Below are 26,878 nucleotides of genomic sequence, written 5' to 3'. Positions count from 1 at the left end.
AGGGACTGAGGAAGGTCTACCAATGCATGGCTGTAATGATGAACTGGTTATATGCTAGGCCAAGTATTTATACCTTTCTTCGAACTTGGGTACATATTATGTATGCTACTGATACTAGGGGCACTATCTTTAACTATGAAATCATTCTTTCTTCATCACTTACGACAAACATATATGAAACAAGGAATCCAGAGAAAGACCAACCATTAGAATTCTATATGGAATCATACCTATTAGAAACAATGTGTATAAGGTGCCATTTTGATGGTTGGAGCTACAACTGGACATGAGACGTGTCAGACCCCGTGCATATGCATTACAATGTTTTTTGGAACAGAGGATATAAAGGTATGCATGAGTCCACCTCTGAATCATTCATCACTCCTTTGTATCAGTAACTCTTTGGGGAAGAGGCCCCTTGTATGTTCAAGAAGGCCAAAGAGACAATCATTAGAGTGGCAGTCTGGTTCCCTATTCAAGAGGGAAACTTTGTCCAATTCTTCGGCTCGTACAAGCAACCTCACGCTCTCCCTAGGTTTGTGACAGATAATCTTTTATTGTAAGAAGTGTGTTACGAGATGATGAAATGGTTCTCCAAAACATTGATAAAAGGCAAGAAAAAACATTGGGATGCATTCCCTTTCACTATTAGGCCCTGTATCATTGAGATGTTTAAGGAAGTAGAAGCAGAAGATAAGGAAATAAATGGATTCAATTTTGTGAACCCGAGTCACCATAGGTATGACCCCAAGGGGATGGTAGAAAAACACTACAAGAAAGGAGGATTCAATTGGTCATATATACACAAAAAAAATTTCACATGAGGATAAAGTGAGGAACTCGTATAATGCTTCTGTTGGATACCTATACCAATAGGTTTCATATTTCATGATTGGCCAAGGAAAGTCCAAATATGCTCTGCTTTGATATCACAAAGATCCCATATTTCCTAGAAAACAAGAGGTGTGTAAAGTGTTTCAAATATTGATGACCTTATTTCAAATTTTGATGGATGGTCCAAAAGTCTAATCTGGATCATGCCATGTTTAAATTTTCTGTTGTAGAATAGAGAAAGGAGTCTGTCCAAACTGCTTAATCTTGGCAGACAACTAGTTTAGGTAGAGAAGAAAAGGATCCCAACAGCCTAATCTGGGACCTTGGAAGAGATAAGGGTAGAAGTAGATAGAAAAGAATAAAGAAAAAGCCAAAGAAAAGAAAAGGCAAGTAAGGGTTTGCAAGTCCAAGTGCACCCTCCAATGGAGAAACAAAAAATGCTAGGAAAATAGCTGGGTAAGTAGTTGTGGTTGCAGAAAGGGCATTTTCACCATTGCACATATGTCAAAAGATGTATTGCCAAGGCAAAATCTATCAATGGACAAAGTGGTTAATTCCATCAAATTACAGCAAGGAGCATGACTAACCTCCCTTTCCCCCTTCACTCCATTATTAACATTCCCTTTTCAGCTGAGATTCATGGAGAAAGACCATGGTTTTATGGTGGTTCTTGTTCACACAAAGGCCACATTTCTTGTCTAAGATCTTTTCATTTTGATCTACTCTCAAAACTAAATCAATTTCAGATAAACTCAGTGAGATCCCCTTCATTTGCTCCCTCATTCATATTAACCTCTAATTCTACTATATAGCTCCCCTATCTTACCCTTCCCCTAATAATATTAGCACTATGGTGTATAAAGCCCCAAATTCTATAAATACTCCTCCCCTTGGCATTATAGCCATATGTTCTTCAAAAGGAACCAAAGTGACCTCTGGTCACCTTGGTGAACCTATCACGTCCCATTCCCCCTTGCTACAAGCCAACTTGCTCCTCAAACCACCATTTGCATTGAAAAAACCCTTATAAACCCTCTTTTACCCTTAAATCCTTTGCAAAAATTACCCAAAGTCTAAAAAGCCCGCCTCTGGCACATTTCCAAAAGGTTAGCGCGCAGTTTGTTTTAATGGAAAACATTGAAAAAACATCAAAAAACCCACAACCCAAAGTTTTCCGCCCGCGCATATACTCCGAGCACGTTGTTGCTCCGCCCACCGTCGGATCAGGTCCCGAGGATCCGACGATCCACAGCAATATCGGAGCGGCCCCCATGGTGGTTCTTTACCGCCCGAGAAAGTGACGTTGCGTCACGTCACGGGCAGGCCACGCGTCAAACAACAAGGGCTCTCGGAGCCAGGCCTGACACTTTCAGCGCCGTACCCAGACCGCCCCGAGAGACCGTAGCGGCTAGCCTTAACCGTAACCGCTACGGTCCTGACCACCAGCTGCCCTCCTATGTCATATCGCCACGTCATTTCTGCTTATCCTTTTGCCGTTGATTGGTCCACCTCGCTGATGACATGGCTGCCACCTCATCACCCCCATGGACCAATTGCTTACCGCCACGTCACCCGATGACGTCAGCTGACGTCACTTGACCTTGACCCGCCAATGACGTCATGCTGACGTCATCACTAAAAAGCGCCAAAATGGTAAAAAGGTCCATATTAACCCAAAAAACCGTGTTTTTCTCACTTTTTACTCCTGTCGCTACTTCGGCTCTGCATGGCTGTTTACGTCCAAATTTTCGCCAACCTGCTCAGTTAACCAAGGCGACCTCCAGAGCTCCAACCGTGCACGCCTATGCGACCTCTGTTCGTCAATTAACAGGTATTTACCGTTTGCTGCCCTCCATACGCCTGTTATTGAAATTAAAGTTACTCAAAGGGCTAAGGAGACCTTAAAAATTATATTTTCACCGGCCATTTCCCTCTGCACATCCACATTTGCAACTGTGAAGTCCAAAAACATCAGCCGAGCCTTAATACCTGTAATTTCGCTCAAAAACAACATTCACTGCGTATTCCCGGCAAATTTCTTGTTAAACTCAATTCACCCGCTAAAAGAGGACATAGTGAGACCATAGAGAAGCCCTGCTCCTGAAACAAACAGTATTTCAACTGCTGTTGTGTAAATTCCTCCTCTGGTATCTGAGATACAAACTGTTTTTACAGAAAATCACTTCTATTCTGTGTTGCTTCCATTAAACCATCCACCTACAATTGTTGAACTTTGAAGAAGATCATGGAGACTCCCATTGCTCTCAACATCAAGCCCCTCAATGCCCCTCACCAGGAATTGGAGTGGAAAGCCCTGGGAGATATGGATTACCAAATGCTGGACTGGTTTCTTATGGGCTCCAAATACAATATCCAGATGCTGAATGAGTTGAAAGCCCAGCACCTGAGTGGAGCAGACATCTTGGGGATTTGGGACTCAAACCTGCCAATCTACAACCTCCCCCAGGGAAATCCTATGCCAGAGTTGATATACAGCTGCCAGGAATGCTATGACCCAAACCAAAGAGTTGTCATCAGCCCCACAGGCTCAGTCCTGTTCCAGATCACCCCAGAGAGTATTAATGAGATGCTGCACTTCCATACTGCCAAGCAATTGACCCCCCTCAATATGCAGAATTTGATAAAGAAAGGGAGCAAGCTGTCAATTGACCAAATCATTAAAATCAATCAGTTGTTTGTAAAACCAGGCTCTGAATCAGTCAGAACTCCTCCTATTGGATATCAGTACTTGAATGAATTGGGCAGGATGTTAGTGGATTTGATCAGCTATGCCCTAGGATTCAAGGGAATGGAAGATGTGGATGAAACCATAATAGCAATGCTGTCTCTATTCTCTCCTGGTAAGCCCCCAGCTGTGCATTATGATTATGCTACATACATTGCAGATAAAATCCATGACCAGTTTATGAACTTGAAGAGAGAAAGACTATTCAGGTATACCTCATACATATACCACCTCTTCTTGTTTTATCAACCAGCTACCTTCTCTTTTCCTTTGAAGCAACTCAATGCCCAAGGAAATCCAAGATCAGTGGTGTTCTGGACCTCTGTCTTTCACTATACATCTGTGTCACCTTACACATACAATGAGTTCATTGACTTATTCATTTATCCAGCCTTGACAGTATTGCATGGTGTTCCTCCTCCAAGGCTAACTGATGATATGAAGAGAGTTCTTCACCTAAACAAAACCTACAGCATTGGTAATTGGTACCTCTACCAAAACCACACAGTCATCAGAATATATGGCTGTGAGTTGACACCTTTTAGATTGCCAAGGTATGTCCCCATGAGGCTTTTTGCCTTGGAATATTTCAGACAGTTTGGCAACTCAGACTACCTGCATTTTCAGAGCAAGAACAAGAAGTCACAGCTAAAGGTGAGGAGCCAGCTGGGTCCTTTCCTATATAACAGAAAAGAGGAGGGATGGAAAGAGGCAAACACTATCCTGGAAGGCCTCAGACTGCAAACTAGTTTTGAATGGATACCCTATGACCCCAATCATTTTGTCTCCCTCAGGAGGATAAAATACAAATTGGGTGGTTATGCACACAAGAGACAACCTGAGATTGAACAATATGCCAATGCATTAAGCTGGGAAGAGGGTACCTTAGAAGAAGAAATAACTGCTGAAGAGCTTCTAGAAAGAGAAGCTAGAAATATACAAAAGCAAGCTGACTTGGAAAATTGTGGACAGGTTCCTCATTCATACAGAAGACAGCTTGGAGCAGCTACTACATCATCAACAACACAGCAGCAAGCTGCCGGGAAAACACCACAAACAGCCAGTAAAGATAAAGGGAAACAGGTGGAACAGCCACCTCCATTGACAGAAGAGCAAGTGGAAACATTGCTACAACAGCAAGAAGAGATGGAACAGCAGGAACAAGGGCAGCAGCAAGAAGAAGTGCCACTTAAGGAACAGCAACCCTTGCAGCAAGAAAGGGTGATTGACACTCCTAGTTCCACTGAGCAACAGGCTCAGAATATAGTGCCTCCTAGGGCAGAAACTACCTTTGATACATCGGTCCTCCAAACCCCACAAAAGGAGGACTTAACCAGGAAAAGAGATAGAGAGACTCCCCTGACTTCATCCATCAATCAGGGAGAGAAAAGGCAAAGGTTGAATGACTTCCCAGAAGATGATGAGGCAATAAGACAAGCATCGGGCATGGGCCCACCCAGCCGAGAAGTATCAGCCAGTTCATTCCAGCATGAACATGATAGAGCTATGGGAGGGGAGGTCAGCTCCTCCAGCCAGCACAAAGAAGGACAGGTAAGCATCAAACAGCAGTTTATCGACATTAAAAGGAGGAGTGATCCTATTAAAGTACAACTGTACAATCATTTGCTGAACCTGGCTCCCACCAATCAGCAAAGACTCATGTCTGCCTTTGATGTAAGTGAAGGCAAAATGATCATGAGTCACTTCATGCCCACAACTCTGCACCCCCAATCTACCTCGGATTACCTAAGGACCAACATGGAGGTTCTGGCCAAAGATATACACCCTATGGATAAAATCGAACTGCATAAACAAACTGGTGAAATGGTGTATGCCTCCTTGGCAGATGAAACATTGGAAAACTACAAATTGAAGAGCAGCCTTGATAATACAGCCTCTCAGCTGGAATTGGAGAGAGCATCGTCACAAGCCAAGGACAACAGAATCAAGTCCTTGGAGGATGTAATTATAGAAATAGGACATGATCCTAAAGATGTTAAAGGTATCCAGGAACTGTTGAAGATAAGGGATCAAGACATGGCTGCCTTAAGGAGGAAAATCAAGCTCCCAGCCACCATCCATCCTCAAACAGATGAAGTTGCTCAGCAAAGGCTAGAAAAGGATGCTACGGATTTGATGATATCCTTATACAAGGAGCTGGTTCGGACTCAAGACCAGCTAGGACAATCAGAAGCTGCAAAGGCAGCATTACAGACAGCATTAAAACAGAGAGAAGAGGGCCAAACTTCCCAGCCCCCTCCGGAAGTAATCAATCTTGAAGAAGCCCCTCCAACAACTACTCTTCCTCCTCAGCAGACAGGAACTACAGCACCATCTACAGCAACAACTACGCCAACAACAGAGCAGACTCCTAGTCTGGATATGCAGAAGCTGCAAGCTGAGATCCGAGTTCTTGAATCCCAAATGAAAGAGCTTGATGAAGTCAAAAGGTCTTTGACTAAGGTGAATGAAAGATTTGACAAAAGCAAGCAGAATGAGGCAGCAAAGGAAAGAGAAATAAAAGTTCTAAAAAAGAGAATAGCTGAACTGGAAAAGGAGCTTGCACTAGAAAAAGTAACAGCAGAATTAAAAGCAGTCCTCTGGGGCAACATTGGTCGATCCATCACCAATCAGTGGCAGTATATTGAGACTATGGATGAGCAAATAGTACTCATCACAAAGGCAAACAAGGAAATACACAGAGCAAGAGCAAGCCTTGGCCACATGCCAGATGCTGCCAGCAGAATGATCAATATTTTAAATAACAAGACAAGCTCTCAGCTGGCCACCATGGGAATTACTAACAGGACTGAAACAATCTCAGTAGTTAAAAGAGTCCTGACACTAAGAAGCCTAGTTGGAACACTGGAGAGGAGAACACAGGACATGCAGACCGAAATCAACAAATTCCTGGACAGATTCCTGGCATTACAAAACAGAGGCCTCCCCAGCATATTAAGCAGTGTAGGAAGACTGCTTACCCTGGAAAATTACATCAAAAGGGTTGATGCCCATGCTGCAGCACAAATTGCAAAACAACCTAGTACCTCAGCAGAAACAGGGCCAGCATCAGGGCAGAATTTGTATGATAGGGTGGATAACCTGTTTTTTATCATGAATGAAATTGATCACCTGTTTGATACACCACCAAATTTCTTTAAGTATACAGAAGCAGATGAGACTATGGGGGCAATCATAAATCACCAATTGCCCACACAGGAAGTATGGAGGAATTTGACACAGATAATCTTATCAGGCCCGAACCTGTAGCGTTAATTTTCTCCAGTTTACGAACAATCATGCACAGGCAGAATTTTGGTGGATAACTCCACAAGGAAAGGACAGATGCTGAGCCAACTCAGCAGGGCTATTTACTCACCACAGCAGCAATCACAATCACAGGTGGCAGACCCAAAATACAGCGCACGAGCCATAAAGTCGGGTTCTCCAGCATTTGATCAAAGTATCCCAACCGACTTAGCAGCTCCCAAAGGCCAAAATATCTTCTGACAGAACATCAAGACGCCTTTATTTTGTATTCAATGCTGTAATAAATTTCTGATAATAATATCTCAAAAGTTGGTGAGAACATTAAGTCTGAGATAACTTAGAACTCAGATATTTTTGTAAAATCGTATGTATATATTCGCCCCCCACTGAAGCTTAAGGGGTTGTTGTTATTTTCATTTTGGAGATCTCACTTGCTGTAAAATTCTCAGAGAAATAATACAAAGGGTGAATGGAATTTCCAAAGCTGGGCGTACCTTGATGCATTGTGATGAATGGTGAATGTTGCAGGATTCCAGAGTGTTTCATAAAACAATAAGTCTTTCTTAAATCTCTGTGTTACATGTTTTCGAGGCTTTTGTTCTCTTTTATTGTTTAAATGTTTTATACTTAATAGCAAAGTAGAAGAATAGTTCCAGGATTTAATCACTGATTACCCTGAACTCAATCTAAGCTATTATCCATGTTTTCTTCAGATACAGTGAATGAAGTGTAATTCTTAATTGCTGCACTTTAAAACTATATCTTTTACAGTGATAGACATTCCCAGGGATTCAAGTTTGCTCCTGAGACATCTATCCGTTTCTCATACCTAGTTTGGTGGAAATACTTGAATACTTTAGTGAAAATTCTTAATTGCTTTCACTGGTTTTTTCACCTGTTTGTGTTGTAAATCAAAAATTTTGTTATATGAAGTATCCAAATGGCCCTGTAAGTTTCACCAATTCACCTCAAGGTTTCTAGACACCTACAGCCATAGACTCCATTGCCCAATGATATTTGACTCTTTGAACATTATATCACAAGACCTGAAAGAAAATCTTCAACCAAAACATAAACAAAACCTGTGCGTAATACCTAGCCTAAAACACTATCATAACAGATACAAATCATAAAGAGAGAGCCCTCTCTGATCACAGTTTGGCTAGAAGCAGTGATCCAAAGATTGGTTAGTGGTTACCCCGGCCGTATTCCCTTGGGAGTCATAGGGAACAACCTGGGTGTTAACATAATTGGCGACTCCACTGGGGAGTTCTTAAGATTTTTCAATTACTATCTATCTTCCAAAGCTACCATCAAGCCTGAAACTAGCCAAGAGGCCTTAGAACTGTTTCTGTAATACAGGGACAGCTTTAGGGAAGAGCTAATTAGGGAATCTTCATCCCAGCTTTGGAAACATATATAGCCATTCCAAAATTCACATCCAGTCCTTGCATATATAAACTTCTTGTACAAATTCAAAAGAAATTAGAAGCTGGCTCCCAAAAGAAACCCAAGGCACACTAGGGCAAACCCTGACCCTAATCAACCTATCATTGTTGATAATCCAAATATCATTCCAAAGAACATTAGGAGACAGCAAAAGCAGGAGAAGCCTGCTGAGTCAGATATAATTTCAGATCAGCCTATCTGCATTCCCACACCCTGCAAAGTTCTTTTCCGGTCCACTCCTAGTTCCCCTAGTTCATCATCAACACCTCAAAGTCCTCCTCTTACATCTTCACCCACTGCACATACTCTTTCAACCAGTTCCCCATTTGTTACCCATCCCATTAACCCTGTTACACCAGTAATCCCTGCTGTCCCATTTATTCCTGTCAACCCTGTAAATCCCATAAACATGGCCAACAGGTATGCACCTCTGCAGATACCAGCTAATGCTCCAGCTCTACCCCAAGACTACCAAACCAAAATCTCATTTTTTGACTCCCATGGCCCTTTGACAGCTGTCCAGCATGCTAAGAAGATGCAAGACCACTTTGAGACCTATGAAATAGATGATAACAGTGTCAGGATGAGAATTTTTGTTCAAAGCTTAACTGGGGATGTTAGAACTTGGTTCAGATCCCTCAATGCAAACTCCATTGCAACACCTGATCAGCTTTACGAAGCCTTTACTGAGAGATGGGAGAAGAAGAAAGATCCTCTCCACATACTTGGTGAATATAACACTATTAAAAGAGGTCCCCAAGAAACAGTTTTGGAATATTGTGCTAGGTTTAACAATGTATATAATGCTATCCCACAGAACTTAAGGCCCCCTCCTGATTTGGCCCTGTATAACTTCCCTGACGGTTTTGATTCTGATATGGCCTATCAATTGAAAGAAAGAGATCCTCCAACCCTTGCAGAAGCTCAAAGGGTTGCAGTCACTGTAGAGGCTAACCTAATTGCCAAAAGAAACAGGGCAAAGTTGGAAAAGAAGACTGGCTTCAGAGAAGAACCCTCAGGTTTTGATCAAAAGCTGGATGCAATACTAAACAGCATGAAAAGATTGGGTGAAAGAGTGGAATCAGTTGAAAGAAAATCATCATGGGAGGCATCACAAAGCAACCCTCCTAGAAACCCGAATTTTAGGAGAACTCAGAACCCAAACATAGGAAAGACAAGTGCTGACCAAGACATTAGACCCCCTTTTCAAGAAAACTATGCAGAAACTTCCACAGCCAATCAGCTCAGTGAAGATCCTGAAATTAACTTAATGGGTCTGGATGGTAAAAGCCATGTTTTCCTAACGCAAGAAGACCATGAGGAGGATGAAAGCAAAACATTCCAAACTAAATCAGGAGAATCCTTTGACTTTAAACAAGGATATGATACTGCTGTCTATGAAGTCCATAAACAGTATAAACTGAGGAGTAGGACTGTGAATGTAAACCAGCCCGACAAGATAAAGGATAAACAGAGGTCTAAAGAAACCATGATCACAGAACCCAATGACAAAATAAACTTTCCTGCAGAAGAAATTGTAGTTGAGGAGGTTACTGAACTGCTGTCCCCACTACAACAGCCCATGGCAACTTCGTCCTCTCACCCTGATTCAAATTTTACCCCTCAAGACATGAGTAAAAGGGGCAGGTCTCAAAATCAAGATGAAATCCAACAAGAAGATTTAATGAACAAAGAAAAGACTGGTATCCGTGACTCTAAAACCCAAGTTGACAAACCTTTTGACCTAGGCACAGAGATTGGCAAGCTAAAAATAGCAATTCCTCTCTCAGAGCTAGCCAAGCATGACATATACAAACAACAGATCAAGAAATCCCTTCAACTCACTAATAGCAAAGATGATGTAAATGTGCTAGATGACACTCCAGAATTACTGTTTGGCCCAGAGGTAGATGGAAAAACTATGGTCACAGGGGTTTTACCTTTTTATGTCAGCCTGCATGTTCATGATAAAATACTACATAATGCAATGTTCGACTCAGGCGCCTCTCACAACCTTATGCCAAAAGCAGTCATGGAAAGATTGAACTTGGATATAACAAGACCATACAAAGACCTGTTTTCTTTTGATTCTAGCCAAGTCAAATGTTTAGGCCTAATAAAAGATTTATGTGTGTCTCTGGTTCAATATCCCAACAAAACCATTCTAATGGATGTTGTAGTCGCTGATATCCCACCTAAATATGGGATGCTGTTATCAAGATCATGGGGAGCCAAGCTCCAAGGCTCCCTGCAATTAGATATGTCATATGCCACTATCTCTGTCTTTGGGCAACCAAAAAGACTGTACAGGGAAACACTCATGAAGTATATGGTCAGCAGTGAAGAAAAGCCTCAAAACTTTCCAATATATGCTGTCCATTCGGACATAGACTCCTTCATCCTCTTCAATGACAGCACAAGCCTCTCAAACAATGACATTAGGACCGAAACACTCACACAAGAACAAAACATTGATCAAACAAGTATCACCTGCCAAACATCAATCAGCCCAACAATACACAGTATCCCTCCTCTAGTTGTCAAAGATTGTCAAAAAAGTGATGAAATTGTCCTAGAAAACAAATGGGAAAAGAAACCCCAACTCATGCTCACATTGCCATCCCATGAACAGAATTTTAAATCTCCTGTTCAGCAAGACATCCTGTGGGTCCTGGAATTTGATGGCTCAGTTAACAAGTTAGGGGCAGGAGCTGGAGTGTGGATACATAACAAAGAGAAAGACTATGCAGAAGGCAGGGCTTATAGATTGAATTTTAGATGCACTAACAATATGGCAGAATACGAAGCTCTGTTGCTGGGCCTAAAGCTAGCAAAATCACTACAAGCTCCTAAACTCTCCATCATGGGAGACTCTGATCTAGTAATTCAACAAGTGAAAGGAAACTTTGTCACCAATGACAAAAGATTGAGGTCCTACAGATCTGCTGTAATTGAAATATTAGAGACCTTCTCTGAGTGTGTTATCACAAAAATTTCAAGGGGCCACAATCTCCATGCACACAGCTTAGCTACATTTGCCAGCACCTTCAAATTCCCATTAGAACCCAATAACTGTTTCACAGCCGAGGTCAAATACAGACCCTCTATTCCAAACAATGTCAAAGAATGGCAAGTATTTGAGGATGACATGCAAATAAACAATTTTTTAACCTTGCAACAAGAGTTCACAGGATTAAATATTGATATTGATGGAGCAAGTCAATCACAAATACTTGAGTCAGCAAGTCAATCACAAATACTTGAGTCAGGAAGTCAATCACAAATACTTGAGTCAGCAAGTCAATCACAAATACTTGATGGAGCAAGTCCATCACAAATACTTGATGGAGCAAGTCCATCACAAATACAGTTTCAACAGTCTGCTCACCCAATGTCACCTAGAACAGCAAAACAATTACTGACTCCAACCATTTTCAGCAATGAAAACATTCAGCAAATTCACCAAATTGACTGTGAAGAGATGAGCAACGCTGAAGCTGAAATCATACAACTCAAAGACAATTTCCTTCCAGTAGGCCTTACCCCACTAGAGGATATTTTTGACTCAAATGACATCCCTAGGAAGCCAAAGATGCAGCCATTAGATGCAACAGTTGAAGAATGCAACATTGGTACTATTGACAAGCCTAAAATAATAAAGCTATCTGCCTCTTTGCCCCCTGATCAAAAGCCCAAATACATTGATCTCTTTAAAGAATTTCAAGATGTTTTTGCTTGGGGTTATGAGGATTTAAAGTCTTATGATACTTCTGTTATCCAGCATACCATTCCCCTCAAGCCCAATCAAAAACCATTCAAACAGAAATTGAGAAGGATCAATCCTGTGCTCCTTCCTTCCATTGAAAAAGAATTACATAAAATGTTCAAAGCTGGTATCATAGCACCAATCAGGTTCTCTGAGTGGATTTCAAATTTGGTCCCTACAAGAAAGAAAACTGGTGAGATTAGACTTTGTGTAGATTTAAGGAATTTGAATCAAGTATCACTCAAAGATAACTACCCGTTACCCAAAATGGATCATATTCTTCAAAGAGTAGTAGGGGCTTCAAGGATATCATTGCTTGATGGATTCTCAGGCTTCAATCAAATCCTAGTACACCCTGATGATCAAGACAAAACTGCATTTACAACCCCATGGGGAACTTTCAAGTATGTGAAAATGCCCTTTGGATTGAAAAACGCAGGGGCAACGTTTCAAAGAGCGATGGACATTGCTTTTGCAAAAGAAATTCATGACTTCTTGGTCATTTACTTAGATGATCTTACACCCTTTTCAAAATCTGACCAAGAACACTTGAAACATTTGAGACAGATTTTCATAACATGCAGGAAATATGGCATTTCCTTAAACCCCAAGAAGTCATTATTTGGCTTGGAAGAAGGGAAACTCTTAGGACACATTATTTCAAAACATGGCATAAGAATTGATCCAGATAGGATACAAGCTATCCTACAAATGCCTCACCCAAGGAATGTCAAGGAGTTGCAAGGATTCTTAGGGAAAATCAACTTTTTAAGAAGGTTTATCCCTAATTTAGCAGAATTAATCAGATTACTAAACAATATGCTAAAGAAAGATTCAAAGGTCAAATGGACTGTCGAAGCAAAACAAGCCTTTGAAAGTATAAAATTGGCCTTGACTCAAACCCCAGTGTTAACCAATCCTCAGTTTGACAGAGACTTTATCATTTTCTCCTTTGCCTCCCAACATACTATTGCTGCTGTTTTATTACAGAAAGATGACCAAGGGAATGAGAAGCCTATTGCCTTTTTCAGCAGAGCTCTTAGAGATGCCCCTCTAAAGTATCAAATTATGGAGAAGCAAGCCTATGCTTTGATCAAAGCTATTAAAGACTTTAGGATTTACATCCTTTACTCCCATGTTGTGGCTTATGTACCAAGTCCTATTGTCAAAGACATTCTCACCCAAGAAAACTTAGAGGGTAGGAGAGGAAAATGGATTGCCAATATACTAGAATTTGACATTGAAATAAAACCTACTAAGCTGATAAAAGGGCAAGGTTTGGCCAAATTAATGACAGAAGCAAATTTCCAAGCCTTAGATATCAACCAACTGGACAGTGAAACAGAGCTGGCGACTCCAAAGATCAATCTAGCCTTTGAACAATCTCCTTGGTACTCTGATATCTGCTATGTGTTACAAAACCTGTGTGCTCCCCCAGGACTGTCCAGAACTAAGTGTAGGTTCCTAAAAATGAAAACATCTAGATTTTGTGTGATAGATGGAAATTTACTTTGGAAAAACCATGAAGGTATATTGCTGCACTGTCTAATAGAGAATGAAACTAACAATATCATGCAAGATTTCCATGCTGGAGACTGTGGTGGACATTTGTACTGGAAGTCCACTGTGGACAAGATATTGAGGGCTGGTTATTACTGGCCCACCATGTTCTCTGATGTTAAGAAATTTACAACCTCATGCCACAAATGCCAACTGTTTGAAGGCAAAAGACAGTTGCTGCCACTTCCTTTGAAGCCCATTGCAACAGAAAGACCCTTCCAACAATGGGGCTTGGATTTCATTGGGGAAATTCACCCCTCATCTTCAGGACAACACAGATGGATTTTAACAGCAACAGACTACTTCACCAAGTGGATTGAAGCTGCCCCATGCAGACAAGCAAATGATTCAGTAATTATTCAGTTTTTGGAAAACAATATACTGGCTAGATTTGGCTGTCCAGACAAGATAATAACAGACAATGCTGCTGCCTTCAGATCCAAGAAAATGGTGAACTTCTGCCATAAATTTCACATTACTTTGGGCCATTCTACTGCTTACTATCCTCAAGGAAATGGTCTTGCTGAATCATCAAACAAAAGTTTAATAAATATCATAAAGAAAGTGCTGGAAGAGAATAAAAAGAACTGGCATAAAAAACTAGTAAATGCTTTATGGGCAGATAGACTAACAACCAAAAGATCAATTGGGACCAGCCCATATGAGTTAGTCTATGGATTAGAAGCCAGATTTCCTTCATCACTAGGAGTACCGGTTATGAAGCTTCTGCAAGAAAGTCAAGCAGAGCCAAATGATATGCAAAGGAGGATCAATCAGATAATCTGTTTACAGCAAACTAGAGAACAAGTTTTCAGCAGAGTGCAGATATTACAAGAAAAATTGAAAAAGGCCTTTGATAGGAGAACCAAAGCAGAAGATTTCAATGTGGGGGACAAAGTCTTAAAGTGGGATGCAAGAAGAGAAGAGAAAGGAAAACATGGAAAATTTGACTCTTTATGGAGAGGACCATTTGCTGTCCAAGCAGTACAAGGTAACAACACTTACTTCCTCAAGAGTCTGACTGAAACTGACTTGGATGAAGGTCCTGTCAATGGCAGGATGCTGAAGCATTATTTTGATTATTTCCCATGATTGCAACATCAGGTTCCCTTGTATATATGCGGATGTACATATAGTTTTATGTTTTAGATTGTAAAATACAGTTTTCCAAGTGATTCACCAACCAGCAAGAGGCAATAGGATCAGAGGTCTTTCAAAAAGGAGGCACACAGTTTTGATACATCAAAGCAGCGAGATTTCAAGATTGAGATGGGCAGTCAAAGAACAAGGCAATCTGACCTGCTGTTCTTGGTCTTTCAAAAGAAAAACCATCCCCATGTGGAGCCACTGTTGGATACCTATACCAATAGGTTTCATATTTCATGATTGGCCAAGGAAAGTCCAAATATGCTCTGCTTTGATATCACAAAGATCCCATATTTCCTAGAAAACAAGAGGTGTGTAAAGTGTTTCAAATATTGATGACCTTATTTCAAATTTTGATGGATGGTCCAAAAGTCTAATCTGGATCATGCCATGTTTAAATTTTCTGTTGTAGAATAGAGAAAGGAGTCTGTCCAAACTGCTTAATCTTGGCAGACAACTAGTTTAGGTAGAGAAGAAAAGGATCCCAACAGCCTAATCTGGGACCTTGGAAGAGATAAGGGTAGAAGTAGATAGAAAAGAATAAAGAAAAAGCCAAAGAAAAGAAAAGGCAAGTAAGGGTTTGCAAGTCCAAGTGCACCCTCCAATGGAGAAACAAAAAATGCTAGGAAAATAGCTGGGTAAGTAGTTGTGGTTGCAGAAAGGGCATTTTCACCATTGCACATATGTCAAAAGATGTATTGCCAAGGCAAAATCTATCAATGGACAAAGTGGTTAATTCCATCAAATTACAGCAAGGAGCATGACTAACCTCCCTTTCCCCCTTCACTCCATTATTAACATTCCCTTTTCAGCTGAGATTCATGGAGAAAGACCATGGTTTTATGGTGGTTCTTGTTCACACAAAGGCCACATTTCTTGTCTAAGATCTTTTCATTTTGATCTACTCTCAAAACTAAATCAATTTCAGATAAACTCAGTGAGATCCCCTTCATTTGCTCCCTCATTCATATTAACCTCTAATTCTACTATATAGCTCCCCTATCTTACCCTTCCCCTAATAATATTAACACTATGGTGTATAAAGCCCCAAATTCTATAAATACTCCTCCCCTTGGCATTATAGCCATATGTTCTTCAAAAGGAACCAAAGTGACCTCTGGTCACCTTGGTGAACCTATCACGTCCCATTCCCCCTTGCTACAAGCCAACTTGCTCCTCAAACCACCATTTGCATTGAAAAAACCCTTATAAACCCTCTTTTACCCTTAAATCCTTTGCAAAAATTACCCAAAGTCTAAAAAGCCCGCCTCTGGCACATTTCCAAAAGGTTAGCGCGCAGTTTGTTTTAATGGAAAACATTGAAAAAACATCAAAAAACCCACAACCCAAAGTTTTCCGCCCGCGCATATACTCCGAGCACGTTGTTGCTCCGCCCACCGTCGGATCAGGTCCCGAGGATCCGACGATCCACAGCAATATCGGAGCGGCCCCCATGGTGGTTCTTTACCGCCCGAGAAAGTGACGTTGCGTCACGTCACGGGCAGGCCACGCATCAAACAACAAGGGCTCTCGGAGCCAGGCCTGACACTTTCAGCGCCGTACCCAGACCGCCCCGAGAGACCGTAGCGGCTAGCCTTAACCGTAACCGCTACGGTCCTGACCACCAGCCGCCCTCCTATGTCATATCGCCACGTCATTTCTGCTTATCCTTTTGCCGTTGATTGGTCCACCTCGCTGATGACATGGCTGCCACCTCATCGCCCCCATGGACCAATTGCTTACCGCCACGTCACCCGATGACGTCAGCTGACGTCACTTGACCTTGACCCGCCAATGACGTCATGCTGACGTCATCACTAAAAAGCGCCAAAATGGTAAAAAGGTCCATATTAACCCAAAAAACCGTGTTTTTCTCACTTTTTACTCCTGTCGCTACTTCGGCTCTGCATGGCTGTTTACGTCCAAATTTTCGCCAACCTGCTCAGTTAACCAAGGCGACCTCCAGAGCTCCAACCGTGCACGCCTATGCGACCTCTGTTCGTCAATTAACAGGTATTTACCATTTGCTGCCCTCCATACGCCTGTTATTGAAATTAAAGTTACTCAGAGGGCTAAGGAGACCTTAAAAATTATATTTTCACCGGCCATTTCCCTCTGCACATCCACATTTGCAACTGTGAAGTCCAAAAACATCAGCCGAGCCTTAATACCTGTAATTTCGCTCAAAAACAACATTCACTGCGTATTCCCGGCAAATTTCTTGTTAAACTCAATTCACCCGCTAAAAGAGGACATAGTGAGACCATAGAGAAGCCCTGCTCCTGAAACAAACAGTATTTCAACTGCTGTTGTGTAAATTCCTCCTCTGGTATCTGAGATACAAACTGTTTTTACAGAAAATCACTTCTATTCTGTGTTGCTTCCATTAAACCATCCACCTACAATTGTTGAACTTTGAAGAAGATCATGGAGACTCCCATTGCTCTCAACATCAAGCCCCTCAATGCCCCTCACCAGGAATTGGAGTGGAAAGCCCTGGGAGATATGGATTACCAAATGCTGGACTGGTTTCTTATGGGCTCCAAATACAATATCCAGATGCTGAATGAGTTGAAAGCCCAGCACCTGAGTGGAGCAGACATCTTGGGGATTTGGGACTCAAACCTGCCAATCTACAACCTCCCCCAGGTAAATCCTATGCCAGAGTTGATATACAGCTGCCAGGAATGCTATGACCCAAACCAAAGAGCTGTCATCAGCCCCACAGGCTCAGTCCTGTTCCAGATCACCCCAGAGAGTATTAATGAGATGCTGCACTTCCATACTGCCAAGCAATTGACCCCCCTCAATATGCAGAATTTGATAAAGAAAGGGAGCAAGCTGTCAATTGACCAAATCATTAAAATCAATCAGTTGTTTGTAAAACCAGGCTCTGAATCAGTCAGAACTCCTCCTATTGGATATCAGTACTTGAATGAATTGGGCAGGATGTTAGTGGATTTGATCAGCTATGCCCTAGGATTCAAGGGAATGGAAGATGTGGATGAAACCATAATAGCAATGCTGTCTCTATTCTCTCCTGGTAAGCCCCCAGCTGTGCATTATGATTATGCTACATACATTGCAGATAAAATCCATGACCAGTTTATGAACTTGAAGAGAGAAAGACTATTCAGGTATACCTCATACATATACCACCTCTTCTTGTTTTATCAACCAGCTACCTTCTCTTTTCCTTTGAAGCAACTCAATGCCCAAGGAAATCCAAGATCAATGGTGTTCTGGACCTCTGTCTTTCACTATACATCTGTGTCACCTTACACATACAATGAGTTCATTGACTTATTCATTTATCCAGCCTTGACAGTATTGCATGGTGTTCCTCCTCCAAGGCTAACTGATGATATGAAGAGAGTTCTTCACCTAAACAAAACCTACAGCATTGGTAATTGGTACCTCTACCAAAACCACACAGTCATCAGAATATATGGCTGTGAGTTGACACCTTTTAGATTGCCAAGGTATGTCCCCATGAGGCTTTTTGCCTTGGAATATTTCAGATAGTTTGGCAACTCAGACTACCTGCATTTTCAGAGCAAGAACAAGAAGTCACAGCTAAAGGTGAGGAGCCAGCTGGGTCCTTTCCTATATAACAGAAAAGAGGAGGGATGGAAAGAGGCAAACACTATCCTGGAAGGCCTCAGACTGCAAACTAGTTTTGAATGGATACCCTATGACCCCAATCATTTTGTCTCCCTCAGGAGGATAAAATACAAATTGGGTGGTTATGCACACAAGAGACAACCTGAGATTGAACAATATGCCAATGCATTAAGCTGGGAAGAGGGTACCTTAGAAGAAGAAATAACTGCTGAAGAGCTTCTAGAAAGAGAAGCTAGAAATATACAAAAGCAAGCTGACTTGGAAAATTGTGGACAGGTTCCTCATTCACACAGAAGACAGCTTGGAGCAGCTACTACATCATCAACAACACAGCAACAAGCTGCCGGGAAAACACCACAAACAGCCAGTAAAGATAAAGGGAATTAGGTGGAACAGCCACCTCCATTGACAGAAGAGCAAGTGGAAACATTGCTACAACAGCAAGAAGAGATGGAACAGCAGGAACAAGGGCAGCAACAAGAAGAAGTGCCACTTAAGGAACAGCAACCCTTGCAGCAAGAAAGGGTGATTGACACTCCTAGTTCCACTGAGCAACAGGCTCAGAATATAGTGCCTCCTAGGGCAGAAACTACCTTTGATACATCGGTCCTCCAAACCCCACAAAAGGAGGACTTAACCAGGAAAAGAGATAGAGAGACTCCCCTGACTTCATCCATCAATCAGGGAGAGAAAAGGCAAAGGTTGAATGACTTCCCAGAAGATGATGAGGCAATAAGACAAGCATCGGGCATGGGCCCACCCAGCCGAGAAGTATCAGCCAGTTCATTCCAGCATGAACATGATAGAGCTATGGGAGGGGAGGTCAGCTCCTCCAGCCAGCACAAAGAAGGACAGGTAAGCATCAAACAGCAGTTTATCGACATTAAAAGGAGGAGTGATCCTATTAAAGTACAGCTGTACAATCATTTGCTGAACCTGGCTCCCACCAATCAGCAAAGACTCATGTCTGCCTTTGATGTAAGTGAAGGCAAAATGATCATGAGTCACTTCATGCCCACAACTCTGCACCCCCAATCTACCTCGGATTACCTAAGGACCAACATGGAGGTTCTGGCCAAAGATATACACCCTATGGATAAAATCGAACTGCATAAACAAACTGGTGAAATGGTGTATGCCTCCTTGGCAGATGAAACATTGGAAAACTACAAATTGAAGAGCAGCCTTGATAATACAGCCTCTCAGCTGGAATTGGAGAGAGCATCGTCACAAGCCAAGGACAACAGAATCAAGTCCTTGGAGGATGTAATTATAGAAATAGGACATGATCCTAAAGATGTTAAAGGTATCCAGGAACTGTTGAAGATAAGGGATCAAGACATGGCTGCCTTAAGGAGGAAAATCAAGCTCCCAGCCACCATCCATCCTCAAACAGATGAAGTTGCTCAGCAAAGGCTAGAAAAGGATGCTACGGATTTGATGATATCCTTATACAAGGAGCTGGTTCGGACTCAAGACCAGCTAGGACAATCAGAAGCTGCAAAGGCAGCATTACAGACATCATTAAAACAGAGAGAAGAGGGCCAAACTTCCCAGCCCCCTCCGGAAGTAATCAATCTTGAAGAAGCCCCTCCAACAACTACTCTTCCTCCTCAGCAGACAGGAACTACAGCACCATCTACAGCAACAACTACGCCAACAACAGAGCAGACTCCTAGTCTGGATATGCAGAAGCTGCAAGCTAAGATCCGAGTTCTTGAATCCCAAATGAAAGAGCTTGATGAATTCAAAAGGTCTTTGACTAAGGTGAATGAAAGATTTGACAAAAGCAAGCAGAATGAGGCAGCAAAGGAAAGAGAAATAAAAGTTCTAAAAAAGAGAATAGCTGAACTGGAAAAGGAGCTTGCACTAGAAAAAGTAACAGCAGAATTAAAAGCAGTCCTCTGGGGCAACATTGGTCGATCCATCACCAATCAGTGGCAGTATATTGAGACTATGGATGAGCAAATAGTACTCATCACAAAGGCAAACAAGGAAATACACAGAGCAAGAGCAAGCCTTGGCCACATGCCAGATGCTGCCAGCAGAATGATCAATATTTTAAATAACAAGACAAGCTCTCAGCTGGCCACCATGGGAATTACTAACAGGACTGAAACAATCTCAGTAGTTAAAAGAGTCCTGACACTAAGAAGCCTAGTTGGAACACTGGAGAGGAGAACACAGGACATGCAGACCGAAATCAACAAATTCCTGGACAGATTCCTGGCATTACAAAACAGAGGCCTCCCCAGCATATTAAGCAGTGTAGGAAGACTGCTTACCCTGGAAAATTACATCAAAAGGGTTGATGCCCATGCTGCAGCACAAATTGCAAAACAACCTAGTACCTCAGCAGAAACAGGGCCAGCATCAGGGCAGAATTTGTATGATAGGGTGGATAACCTGTTTTTTATCATGAATGAAATTGATCACCTGTTTGATACACCACCAAATTTCTTTAAGTATACAGAAGCAGATGAGACTATGGGGGCAATCATAAATCACCAATTGCCCACACAGGAAGTATGGAGGAATTTGACACAGATAATCTTATCAGGCCCGAACCTGTAGCGTTAATTTTCTCCAGTTTACGAACAATCATGCACAGGCAGAATTTTGGTGGATAACTCCACAAGGAAAGGACAGATGCTGAGCCAACTCAGCAGGGCTATTTACTCACCACAGCAGCAATCACAATCACAGGTGGCAGACCCAAAATACAGCGCACGAGCCATAAAGTCGGGTTCTCCAGCATTTGATCAAAGTATCCCAACCGACTTAGCAGCTCCCAAAGGCCAAAATATCTTCTGACAGAACATCAAGACGCCTTTATTTTGTATTCAATGCTGTAATAAATTTCTGATAATAATATCTCAAAAGTTGGTGAGAACATTAAGTCTGAGATAACTTAGAACTCAGATATTTTTGTAAAATCGTATGTATATATTCGCCCCCCACTGAAGCTTAAGGGGTTGTTGTTATTTTCATTTTGGAGATCTCACTTGCTGTAAAATTCTCAGAGAAATAATACAAAGGGTGAATGGAATTTCCAAAGCTGGGCGTACCTTGATGCATTGTGATGAATGGTGAATGTTGCAGGATTCCAGAGTGTTTCATAAAACAATAAGTCTTTCTTAAATCTCTGTGTTACATATTTTTCGAGGCTTTTGTTCTCTTTTATTGTTTAAATGTTTTATACTTAATAGCAAAGTAGAAGAATAGTTCCAGGATTTAATCACTGATTACCCTGAACTCAATCTAAGCTATTATCCATGTTTTCTTCAGATACAGTGAATGAAGTGTAATTCTTAATTGCTGCACTTTAAAACGATATCTTTTACAGTGATAGACATTCCCAGGGATTCAAGTTTGCTCCTGAGACATCTATCCGTTTCTCATACCTAGTTTGGTGGAAATACTTGAATACTTTAGTGAAAATTCTTAATTGCTTTCACTGGTTTTTTCACCTGTTTGTGTTGTAAATCAAAAATTTTGTTATATGAAGTATACAAATGGCCCTGTAAGTTTCACCAATTCACCTCAAGGTTTCTAGACACCTACAGCCATAGACTCCATTGCCCAATGATATTTGACTCTTTGAACATTATATCACAAGACCTGAAAGAAAATCTTCAACCAAAACATAAACAAAACCTGTGCGTAATACCTAGCCTAAAACACTATCATAACAGATACAAATCATAAAGAGAGAGCCCTCTCTGATCACAGTTTGGCTAGAAGCAGTGATCCAAAGATTGGTTAGTGGTTACCCCGGCCGTATTCCCTTGGGAGTCATAGGGAACAACCTGGGTGTTAACAGCTTCCAGAGAAACAGGGCCAAGCAAGTAAAAGGAGAAGGGGAACGAGTAGGTTGAGTATTTGCAAGAAAACATAAGCCTACAAGCTAGGTGAGCATCACTCAAAAGGAAGAAGGATAAAAAAAATATAGGAGGGAAACAAAAAGGCACAAAGGTGATGAACCAAAGACCCTTCATATGAGCAAGAAGAATATGAAGACACTAAGACCTTGGAAGAAATAAATGTGACCTTGGTTAAGTAGAATCAAGAAATGAGGAGGAATAAGGAATTCAAGCAGTTGTAGAAATCATGAGACCAACAAATTGAGAATCCCCAATGACAATAGCAAGAAGAGGAAAGGAAGAGAAATAAGGAAGAGTAAGAAGGACTAAGAAGAGGAAGAGGAATGAAGGACAAGAGAAGCAAAAGAGAAAAATTGAAATGAAGCAGAAGAAAAGAAAAGGAGGAAGGTGAGAGGAAACACAAATAGGAGAAATAAGAGAGAGAGAAGAAAAGGATCAAAGAATAAAAAGGGAATAAATCTGAAGGGGATAAGTGAAACTAGTAGGAAGTGAACATGAAGAGACAACAAGAAGAAATCAACAAGAATGTTGAGCAAGATCTCCAACAATAGTAACACCAAGAGTCTGATATGCAGGTTGACCTTCCTCCATTAGAATTTCCTCCATCCACCCCCATTACCAGTGGACACCTACCACTTTGAGAATTGGTTATTCTGGATGAAGTAGAGGAAGAGGTACTGGACCTCACTAGACTTACTTTTGACCAGGTCAATTGTAATATTATGCAAGAAAGGAGGAAATATTATGATAGAAACCTTGTAGAACCACTGTCCATGACCACATAAAAGGATATCATCTTGGGTACCATTGTGAACCCAAAAATGATCATTTCAGCTAGAACTTCTTTCAGGACTGTGACCGAGTTAAATGTGGGAAGAATGACTAGGTAGATTCGAGAGCTCCAAGTTAGCCTCTATGCTTCTGAGTGAAGAGCTGCCAAAGTAGAAGAGGGGACGAGGAGGCTCGAGGAGGAAAATAAGGCTCTATGCTTAGACCACTCAAGCATGAAGGAGTTACAAGCATCCATCCAAGAATAGGTACGGACTCTGGAGGAGGTTATGGTTGTATTCTATGATGAAATGTTGAAGCTACATCAGACTGTATTACCTTTCCCAACTATACAAGCTGATATTAAGGAGAAGAAAACCATGCTAAAACAAGATACCATGACTACTAACAAAATTCATGAGTGGACTAACAAATATCCAAAGGCATCGACAAGTATTCCCACAAAATATTGGATAAAAACCCAAAATGACAATGTTCAGATGCACATCAAGATCCAATCATGGGATAAACTTGCAAGGGATGTGGACATGGTTATGGCCTGATACAAACATTTACTAAGTGGAGTGGAATATGTGATTGAAGTTCATAGAGTTCCCTTCGTGGGGTCAGTCAGAGAAAAAAGGAAGCGGGAAGAAGTCTTACATGAAATTTAGGCATTCCTCAATCCTTTCAGGAAGGATACCACCATGGAAGATTTACATGTGACAAAGGAGAATGTTACTCGATATGTGATAGAACCATTAAGGATGTATACCAAGCTAGTAACTCTGTCCAATTTGATCAAGGTCAACAAGATCACTCTAATACTAGATTCCCTTGAGTACCTTCAAAACATGACGAAGAACAACAAAAGGTAGTTGCAGTGGCTATTGAGTATAATATTTGATGCACATAGCTCGTGGAGAAGTTAATGTGGATGTTTCAGAATTTTCTATTACTAAATTTTTAGAATAGGATCAATTTTGTTGTACATAACAAGATAGAGTAGAGTAGAGTCTAGTAGGAATATGAAAGTTCATGACGTAGTCCAAGAGTCATGGGAAAACCAAGAGTCAGCCTCTTTTCTATAAATATACCCTAATGACACATTGTAATGGAATTTTAGCTGTGGAATAGATTTTGTGATATTGTTTTGAGAACTTAGGATATTCTAGTGAATGAAAGAATTAATTATCTATTTCCACTTTTGGATTTTATGGAGATCTTGTATGAAGGTGCTATGGATATTATCAACTTAATGAATTGGAAGCTCCTATGAGCTTTGGAATGTTGTCCCCTCATGTGTCTTCTTGAGATTTAGGATTTCTCATACAACAAATGGATGGTATATGTTATGTTTACCTTATGCTTATGTCGGTAAATTAATTTGTTGATGTTGGCATCATATAATTGTAGATTGTGCACTTAATTATGGTTTATGTGGTTACTAATTATGAAATTATTCATGATTGGTAATTTATATCTTATGCGTGTGTGAATCTCAATTAAGGTCTTGCTAACAATACTTTTCTTGAGGTTTATTCTTTGTAGTTACGTTGTTTCTATTCATGGTATATGTTCTATTGGATATTCATAAGTTAATGACTTTCAATTTTTTAAGTTCCATTGATTCTCCATAACTAATACTCTCCCTTTCGTTTGAGGAAAACCTCAGCTAATGAGATCAAAGTCAGACCTACATATTGGATGGGACTCCTAGATCAAACAATGTAGTGTGTAATTGTGATTCTGCACTAGGGATATCCCCTATTTGTTGGTAGTACATTCCATCCTGTCAACATATTTTTATGCTGGAAGGAGGGCCTGAAAATGACCGACACTAACACCCGTATTTTCCCTGAAACCTCCCAACAAGCTAGTAACCAACCTCATCCTGCTTCCCCTGGAACACCTCTTCATCTCACCTTTGGTCCATCGTTTGGTGACCTCCCCATAGGAGAATCTCAACCTCCTTCACTCAAGGATGCTTAGGTAGAAGAGGAATATTCTCTCTAGGAAGTTAGGTGTGAGTAAATGATATATTTACGTCTTATTACCCAACAAATTTCTAAGGGGATTAAGTGCATTCCTGCTACAAGTTCAATTCCTAACACACACACTTCTAAACCTCGTGATACCCATAAAGGCATATTGGTTAACTCAATACCACATTTGATTGGTATGATTTTGAATGATTATGTGGATGTCATTGAAATAATTTCAATTGAAGGATTAGAGAGTCCCCCAAGATCTGAGAGAGAAGGCCCTAAAATTACAATTATATGGGGTGATAACCAACCATGGTACGACAATATACGAGGTGATAACCAACCACTGACAGAGAATGTTGTGGGTGATAACCAACCACTGAGTGGGAACCTTGAGGTGGTTCAAAGACAGAGGGGTGAAGAGAATATTAGGAATCGAGTCAATTTTCACAACAAGGATGCCCCTTGTAATGAAAGGAACTTTAGATTCCTGAGGAACTGGAGAAAACTCGGAAACATGAGGAACTTTAGGGATCTACGAAATATGAGAGTCCCCATGGGTAATGGGGAAGAACCACCTCGTACTAGCAAAGGAACCATGTCAGTCACTAAAAGTGATACGGAAGGCAATGCCAACCACATAATATTCTCACCACCGAGATCTAACCATTGAAAACCTTTAGCTTGGATGACCCAGTCTCCTTTGGGTATCTAAGGCCCGCTCCATGACATGCCTCAACACCTTGAGAAATATCTCCTAAATTTTTATCCAGAGAAAGGAACAATGACTGAAGATCATATCAATAATTTTTACTTAGCTTTACGAATGATGTAGGTGCAGTATGATGATGTTGCTTGCAGGATTTTCCCTTACACCCTGGAAAATAAAGCAGCTACATGGTATCACTACTTGTTGGTCACTTCCATATGGAACTGGGAAGAGTTCCAAAAGACATTCCTCGAGAAGTTCTTCGAAGATAAGACACCATCCATGCTCCTTACTGAATTAAGTGCGTTGAAGTGCCATAATAAGGAAAATGTTATATATTTCAACCAACAATTCACCACCATGTTGAACTAGTTCCATGCAGACGTAGCTCTTGATGATTCGGTCATGGTTGATTATTACACCAAGGCACTACCATGCGACATCGTTGTATTTTTGAAGTGAGAAGTGAAGGCCACTCTAGTTGATAACTTTGCAAAATATATCTCTATAGAAAAAGATCTCCTTTCTATTGTAGCACTTGAACATGACACCCAAGAAGAATCAAATTCAACTGGAAATAGAACCCAAGCATCAACTAGTAAGTATGGTTATTAGGATAAATATTATTTTCATTTTAAGGGTTTAACCAAATCGCTAAATTAATTAACCAATGAGGTTTATGAATTGAAAAGGAAAACTAGCAAGAGTTCATCTAGCAGTAAGTTCGCTAAGCCTTTCTTTAGGAGGAATAACAATCCCCCTGCAAAGTCAGCTCAGAGCTCTAATACAAATTTCATCGTAGAGAAGCTAGGTATGGAGAATTACTGCACCTTTCACCAAGCCACTCATTTGGAAAATATGTGTCCATAATGGATACATAACATGATTGCGGTGGTTACCAAGGTGCTTGAGGATCAAATGATTAGTGATGAGGAAGAGGAGTCTAAGGATGTTGAAGAAGAAATTTCTCCCCTTGACGAGAATGTTGGTTCTGTTGTACTAGATTTTGAGGTCATTTGAGGAGGAGAAGTTCAATCCATCCAATAAGCCCACATAGGAGACAACCCTCCCCCTCACGCACCAAAGACCTACATCCTAAGGAGTAAGGCGCCAGTATTAGATCCTCCAATGGAA

This window comes from Pinus tabuliformis, chromosome 5_2, assembly GCF_031772625.1.
Source record: "Pinus tabuliformis cultivar Carrire ecotype Pingquan chromosome 5_2, CPIR1, whole genome shotgun sequence".
NCBI classification, from domain to species: Eukaryota; Viridiplantae; Streptophyta; class Pinopsida; order Pinales; family Pinaceae; genus Pinus; species Pinus tabuliformis.
This window is presented reverse-complemented; position numbering follows the sequence as displayed.